This window comes from Schistocerca cancellata, chromosome 10 (assembly GCF_023864275.1).
Source record: "Schistocerca cancellata isolate TAMUIC-IGC-003103 chromosome 10, iqSchCanc2.1, whole genome shotgun sequence".
Classification (NCBI taxonomy): domain Eukaryota; kingdom Metazoa; phylum Arthropoda; class Insecta; order Orthoptera; family Acrididae; genus Schistocerca; species Schistocerca cancellata.
In genome coordinates, this window is record NC_064635.1 from 31,615,249 (window position 1) to 31,623,625 (window position 8,377).

Consider the following 8,377-nt stretch of genomic DNA (forward strand, 5'->3'; position numbering starts at 1 on the left):
GTGACAGATGATGTTAAATATATTGTTGTCGTGTCTGCAGCCGAAGAATACAGTCACCTTCCCAGCGACCCATCTGGTCGCCATCTTCAGCATGAATCACTAAAATGTTTTAAGATGACTATGATCACACTGCAGGCCCTACATGAATGTGTGCTTCTACACCTAACACATACTCCACAACCCGCCGTACAATGCTTGGCGGTCGCTACCCTGTACCACAAGTAGCCATTTTCTTTCCTGTTCCACTCGCAAATAGAGCAGGGGAAACGACTGTCCACATGCCTCCGTATGAGTCCTAATTTCTCTTAGCTTCGTTCTGCAGTCAGCTTGAAATCTCAGTTTTCCAAATTTTCTCAACAGCATTCCTCGAAAAGAACGTCGCTTTCTCTCCAGAGATTTCCATTTGAGCTCACGAACCAACTCCCCTAATACATGCGTGTTGTTATAACTTACTGGTAACAAATCTAGCAGCTCGTCTCTGAAATGCTTCGATGTCTTCCTTTAATTAATCTGATCTGGTGCGGATACCGAACAAATCAAATCCAATTTTATTGTCGTTAAACAACTTATTCTTGTAACAGACAGCGTCAAAAAATACAAGGCAAGGTACCAAAACAATACAATACATACAGGCTTTTTTTAAAGGTACCAATTAGTTTTTTAAAAATATACAGAAAAGAAAAGTATTTACAGTTATACATCTCCTTGGATCAAATTTTTCACAGAATATGATAGCGCCTATATTTTCACCACATGCTATAATCATCATTCATTCTGAAGGCGTCTCAAGTTTTCTTCGAATTCCAGGGTGTTGTAGGTTGTATTCAGAATCAGCTAATTTCCCTAGTTGCTGTACTCTTATTTCTCTCAGGGTTATAGGCAGTTTGTTGAATAGCTTAATCCCCATGTAGTAATGGCAGTTTTGGGTTTTCTTTAGCCTTACCTGGGGCGTGTCAATGTAATGTTTATTTCTTGTGTTGTGTGAATGTACCTCCCCCTTACTGTGAAGTTACTCTGGTTTTCTATGATGTCTATCAGACAGTGGTATATGAATATTGCAGGGAGTCATTATTTTCAGCTCCCTGAATACTGGTCTGCATGATTCATTGTCGGGTAAGCCCTTTATACCTCTAACTGCCCTCTTCTGCCACTTAAAAACTTCCTGAGCCCCTGAAGAGTTCCCCCAAAGTATTATGCCATAGACCAGGTGCGAATGGAAAAAGGCATAGTATGCCTCTAACATTTGGCTCTTACTGACTAGTCCTAAGTTTGCGCAATAAAAAAAATTACTCTGAACAGTTTCTTGCATAGTTGTTGCGTATGTTCGCCCCAGTTCAAATTTGCGTCTAAATAAATTCCTAGCAGTTTGACAGATGTGTTTACCGTCCCTTCTGGTTTCAACTTACTCAAATGAAAATTTATTGTCTCTGTTTTATTGCCATTTAAGACCAATTTATTGCTTTGTAACCACGTGGTGGAGTCTTCTACCATGTCTGTATTTTTGTCCTGTAAAGTTTCCAGATTTCCGTCTGATGTTATTAAGGTGATGTCGTCAGCATATAGAATTGATTTGTCTGGCGAGTTATGTGGGAGGTCATTGATATACACTAGAAAGAGAAATGGGCCAATTACTGATCCTTGAATAACTCCGGTTTCAATTTTGAGTATGTCCGATAGTTGGTTCTCAATTATGACCATTTGTTGTCTGTTATCAAGGTACGATTCTATTAGCGATAACTATACTCCAGAATAGGTCACATTAGCGTGATATATGTCTCCTTTACAGATTAAATACACTTTCCCAAAATTCTCCCAATGAACTGAAGTCGACCATTCGCCTTTCCTACCACAATTCTCACATACTCGTTCCATTTCATACCGTTTTGCAACGCTATGCCCAGATATTTAAACGACTTGACTACTAATGCTGAATCCGCAAATTACGGTTTTGTTTTTCCTATTCATCCGAATTAACTCACATTTTTTTCTAAATTTAAAGCTAGGTGCCATTCACTACACTGACCAAAAGTTTTGCCTACGTCATCTTGTATTGTATTACAATCATTCAACTTCGAAACCTTCTCGTACACTACAGCATCGTCAGCAAACAACCGCAGATTGCTCATACTCGAACCCAGAGTATGTTCCAGAATTCTGAGGCAAACCGTTTTATGGGATATTCGTATGTAATTTTGCGAATCCCGTCTTATACACAGGGGCCACCTGCGCTTTTTTCCCAGTCACTTAGGACTTTTCGCTGGGCAATAGATTTGCGATAAATTCAAGCTAAGTAATGGGCCATTGTCGTAGAGTACTCTCTGCAAAATTGACTTGGGATTCCACCTGGACCTGGCGACTTATTTGTTTTCAATTTTTCAGCTGTTTATCTACGCCAGGGATACTTATTATGCCGTCGATACAGGACTGTGCGACGGTCAAGCCACGGTATGTTTGTACCATTCTCCTGCATGAAAGTTTTCTTAAGCGCGAAATTTAAAATTTAGGTCTTCATTTTGCTATCTTCCACTACCACACCGTACTTATCAACGAGAGACTAGATCGAAGTCTTAACACCCACTAAGTCATTTTACATAGTACCAGAATTTTCTCGGGCTCTCGTCCAGAGCTTTTGCTAAGGTATGACTGATGTGATTTTTGTTTGCTCTGAATGGACATACGAATTACTACTAAACTTTGCGTTTTTATTTGCGCGTTCTCTTTTGAACCGAGAGTGAAACAACCTTTGCTTCCTCAACATTTTCCTAATTTAGTTATAAAACCACGGTGGGTCGTCTTCGTCCTTAACCCACTTACTAGGCACGTACAGTGTGTTTAAAATTTGTCCATAAATCCCCGGAACAGAATGTTGTCATTTCGTTGCTAACACCTGCTTCCCTGGTCTTTCTAGCGGAAACACTCTCCTGGCCTTAACTGATTTATTAACTTTCGTGAACATCATAATCAGTAATCCTCATGTCTATACTGACGCTGTCGATAAGGTGCAGCCTGGTTGTAGCAACAAGGGCTGCCGAACTAGCTGCTCAACAATTTTCGAAAGCCGTGTTCAAATGTACTTCGCAAGACTGACTGAGTGTACTCCCTGCAATGAATTGATACACGTCCATGTCTGTATTCGGCAGAAAAGCTACATCCAGCCAGTACTTCCAACTAGTATTGCAAGATCTCGGTATTTACGCGCTGCTCACCGTAGACATTGAGTGACTGTACAACTGTTTCAGCAGAATCGGTTAGCCAGGAGATTTCACTTAGACGCGACCAGCTAACTTCACTGACACACAGTTTCGACCTCAACAGAGACAATACTTCTGTCGACTGCAGTGAACACTTTCCCTCCTACAGCGTCTAACCTGTCTCTTCGATATACCTACCATGACTCGTTACTTGATTTAGAATAGCGGATATTGGCATCAGCAGTATGTTTCTTGGTTCTAAGGAAACGAAGATAGCTAGAGTCTTAATAAACGGACGGTAGTTTGAGAACACTGTCTAGCGTTCGTCTCCTAAGTTACGCCGATACTCTAATAACCTTAAACTAGCCATAGAAACCGGTCACCGATCTAATAAATGTGTCTCTTTTTTACAACTGTTCTGTTAATGGTATCAGGTGGTTATAATTAAATTGCAGTTGCTCACAGAGATTCACAGTGGGCTATAATTATCGTGTGGCAGCGCTATTTTATAAATATTCTATAGCGCTAATGCGGAACCGATTTACGCTGAAAAAATTAGTTCCAATTTTGACCACTAGTTGCAATCTTGCGCTGTGAATGCAAAAAAAGACAAACGGAAATGTTTCCGTATGTAATTTATTAGGAGTAGGATGTGGGTAGAAAAGGTCAAACACTTGAGGAAAGCATAATGTTGAATTTATTAGTCACTGTCGCTTACACAATTTGTTCACCATGAGCACCGGAAACAACGTAGAGACGCTGTACAGCGCCAGATTCGAACCTCGTGGCCAAAACTGGAACTTTTTTTTTTAGCGTAAACCGGTTCCGCGTTAACGCATTTGCATATCTAATCACTTCCGCTGCAATATGGTAATTACAGCCCACGTTGGATCTTCATGAGTAGCTGCACCTTAATTATAATCATCAGGTGTTTAGTACTACACAGGGCAGATTCAATTTGTTGCAGTTATACTGCGTGTAATCTCTCTGTGCGCTGTAGTCTGCTTTTCTCGTGAAACTTCCGAACGGAATGAAATATGGCGATGATTCCACTATTGGTGGAGATGCAGACATGGGTGTCACAGAAGTGGAAGCAATCTGAGCTAATTCTTCAAAGTCACACAGTCGCAGTGTTTCTCGCAATGGATTAGATGGGATCCTGTGTTCCCTCCTCCTCAATCACAAAAGAAATATAAATCAAACGCCTTCAGTAGCACGGAAGTAATTAAGAGTCGCTGCACTCGCTCTTTTAGACTAGGGAGGGGGGGCAGGCGCCTGCCGTCGTTGAACGAACCATACTAAAAGGAACGAAGATTAAAGATTTAACGCCTCGTTGACGATAATATCACTCGAGATGAAGTTCTAGCTACGCCTATAGTAAGCATGGGGAAGGTTATCGGTCATACCCTTTCCGAAGAGATCACCTCAGCCCCGATCGATTCAGAAGCAGCACAGAATGCCTAAACCAGTGCGTCCGGGTGTGATTCCGAACATCGTTCCTTCCGAATGTGGGGCCAGTGTGATTACTCGCCAGTGTAACCCACGTCCGAAATAACTTAAGGAGAAACGGCGGAAGACCCAAATCTGGGCGGTAGACAGATCAGAGCTATACTTTGAGACCAATAGTGATGATCAAAATTGTAATACACGGTACTGTGTTTGTCACTTTACGTAGAGCAAGCAGGAACACCTACTCTAGGACATGTGAGCCACGGTGTCATTCTTTATAATGCACTGCCAACATACACAAACTTGTTGGTAAAGAGGTTAGTGCCGAGCTAAAAACGTTTCTTCTTGAGAAGTGTTTCTACAACGTAAGTGAATATATTAAGCTTACAGAAATACTAGACCCTCGGTTATTGTTCAGTACATTTTCAATCTGTTAAGAGGTGTACTATCTTTCTATGAGTGTCTATGCAAAATGTATACACCGCCTCAACGGGAAGAATCGGGTCGAGAATAGTTATAGAGGGAGTAGTGCTGGTAGGTGTTCGTATTTTTTCAGACACCATATAAAACAAACTCTTATGTTCGAGTAACGTTATTGTGTATACTTATCGAGCATGATACAAGCTAATTGTGGACTACATACGTGTATTCTATTGACTGTTTTCTCCCAAATCGCATACCGAGCGGTCGGCTTTAGCAGCGGTAAGACACCGTCTGGACTTCCACTCGCGAGCGCCGGGTTCTTGACGTTTGTTTTCGTAAGTTGATAATGTGAATGCTGGGATGTTTCCATTGAAAAACACCTGACCAACCTCTTACTCCATCCCTTGCCTAATCCTAGCCCATTTCGTACCTAATTTATATAAGTTATTTATGTGATATATCCTACACTGTTGTGTTGGTCAAAAGACGAATAAATAAGTAAATGCTAACCAGGAAGGATAGGGGAGGGGGGTGCGCTTCAGTTGACCTGTGTGTGTGTGTGTGTGTGTGTGTGTGTGTGTGTGTGTGTGTGTGATTTATGGTATACATACTACGCAGTTTCGGGTAGCAAAGCTGATGGTTCGCTTGAAAAGCCCTGCAAAGTATATAATGTTCCGTAAACAAAGGCGATGAAATAAAGAGAGTGGGGGGGGGGGGGGGGGGACATTCCACAGCTGTCTTCAGCTCGCCGAAGTAGAGAAGGACGCTGCTTCACTCCGGGCAGGGGACACGATAAGATGGTTTGGCTGCGGATAGCTAGGCGTCCCTGCAGCGTGGAGAGCTTCGCTCTCTAGCACCGGCGAACGCCTGGGACGCGAAGCCCGTTGCTAGCGGAAAACGCGTCCCGCAAAACAGGAGCACGAAAAGCCCTACCAGGGGAAACGCCGGCAAGCAAAGAGAAAACTGCAGCGGGGCGGCAGGTAAACAGCTGCCTGGCGTGTTGTTGCGACACGGTGGCCGCTGCCTCCCTCCCCCTTCGCCTTTGGCCAAAGAAGACTGATCGCCTATCGCCCACCCCTCCTTCGCTAACAGCAAACGTCGGCAGCTCAGCTCGACTTGGGCCACGAACAGCAGATTAGCTCTCGTTAAACATGGGCGCACAAACAGCGTCACCACACACACACACACACACACACACACACACACACACACACACACACACACCCGCATAGCGTCACCGACGCCACGGATACAACGAACGCCTTAAGCAACGCCAGCAGCACCTATCCGTATTAGGGGCGACGCTGTATTCCAGGGGGACTCTATTTGCCTGAACAGGCTCATAGACGCCTAGCTTCGATCGGAGACAAAACACGAACAGTTTCTGGAAGTAACAACCTGCAAAAGGAGCTAAGGGCATCCATTCCGACTGATGCTTTTTGGTCAGTGAATCACAGTATGCCCGCAGGACTGATCGCCCTAATAACGACACATATCCATCAATCGGAAAACCCGTCTTCTCTGTCGATGATAAATAAAAACAGCAGTGCAGAAGCAAATTAAAATAGCGAAAAAGGGGCACAATGCCGTCGTGGACTTTCTATGTGCCACTCATGCATAACTTTGTCCTCGTTCCTAGGGCCTCGCATCGACAGTTTTCTTGCCCTGGAGTAGCAGACCGAGCAGGTGTATAGCTGCGAACTTAAAAAGACAGATTACATGCCGAGACAGTCTGGACGAGCCGAAAATATTCGCTACGTAAGCGGGACCGGGGGTCATTAAAGGGACGCGGAAAATAAGTACGTACGCACGGTCTGTTACATAAGAAATGATTCTGCTCATCAAAAAAGGCGATCCATCAAGAAAGCGTTCGACTGATACCGCACGGAAACCAAGCTATGGGGCACGTGATCGCGGAGATAATTTAAATCTTTTACCAGCTTGGCAGCGATGCTAAACTCCTCGGCGTGGCGTTGGCCTTCGCTACAGAGTTCGAAACAAATAGCTTTGATCGACCAAATATAGGCACGCGAGAGCAACAGCTGCGTGTTCCCGACCCTTGAGGGCGTACGCAACACATTATACCTCTAGGTTAACTTTTTCTTCAAGCTGTGAGGCTGCGTCGCCTGCTATAAAAAACCAGCTGTCTACGGCGCAGGTATTCACGCAGGCACACATACGCCTTCTGCCCGTATTGGCAGGAGCATCAATCAATAGCGTGAAGCTGAAATACATATCTCAGAATATATGGGTCAAATTTCAGCCATTACTCCTTGCGGACGAATAAGGGACACGACGCACACCCGTGCTTTGATAAAAAAGTTTTCAACGAATTACAGATTAACAGCTCTAGATACACTGTACATCACATCTACATGTTCCAGGCTGCACAAAACGACTTACCAGGCAGTAAATACGTGAATGTCTGCTACGCCGATGGGCTAAACAAACTCCACAACAACCATTCCTGCAGGCTGCTTGCTCTTCGCTTATAGCATCAACCAACACCACCCAGCCAAGCCGTACCAGCAAAACATATGAGCAGCGACACTACAATTTCACAATTCCACGCTGTTCTCATCCGCAGCGGCAGCACTGCTCTGCGACTGCCCAGCCGCAATGACAGCTGACTGACGCCAAAGAGGTTAAGTAAGACACACTAGGCAATTTTAGGCTATTCTTTAGTGACATAACGTTTGTCTGGAACGTTAATGATCTCACTGATTGCTTCTAAAGCGACCGCGACAGCCATGTAAGTCATATTGTTCAGTGGTTTCCCAACAGAGCTGTATGAGAACTAGCGTCATGCATAAACAATCTTCAGGTTAGCCAACTCAACATTTAGCGTTGCACTCGGGACGAAGATGGCGGTCGGTGGTCACATGTTATGATTCACCAAGGCTGAAATAAACAGTTACTGAAATGAGGGTAACGCCTTAAAATGTGCCATCCTTGAAGCTGTTAGTAGTGATATTTTATTCTTGTAGTTTCAAGTAAACGAAACTGAGTATCATTCGAAAGTGAGTGATAGCGTCATTTGTGTAGCTAGGTTATTTGAAACTGCGCAAAATCTGGTGTACTATACCACGTAAACAGTTCTCATCGACAACAAACAAAAGTAACAAACATTGTGTGCGGATAGTTTATTGATTCTTTGCAGAGGGAGTGAAACACAACATCGGGTGTTTAGGGTTTCCCACTAGTTACAAGATCGAAAATCACTGTTCACAACGAATCTCATAACGACGGAAATGCGGATGCAGTACTGCTACGCCAGCATAATTTCACTTTGTAGGTGGAAGAAGAATAAAAAA

General features: G+C 43.7%; 1 protein-coding gene across 1 annotated transcript in view; it reads right to left on the reverse strand.

The window, feature by feature from the left end:
* LOC126106458 (hepatocyte nuclear factor 3-alpha-like) overlaps positions 1–7,582 on the reverse strand; it is a 428,368-nt gene extending 420,786 nt beyond the window's left edge. Inside the window, exon 1 of the mRNA XM_049912745.1 lies at positions 7,467–7,582. The gene's annotated coding sequence lies outside the window, so the exon portion shown is untranslated. The remainder of the gene's footprint in view (positions 1–7,466) is intronic.
* Positions 7,583–8,377: the final 795 nt, after the last annotated feature.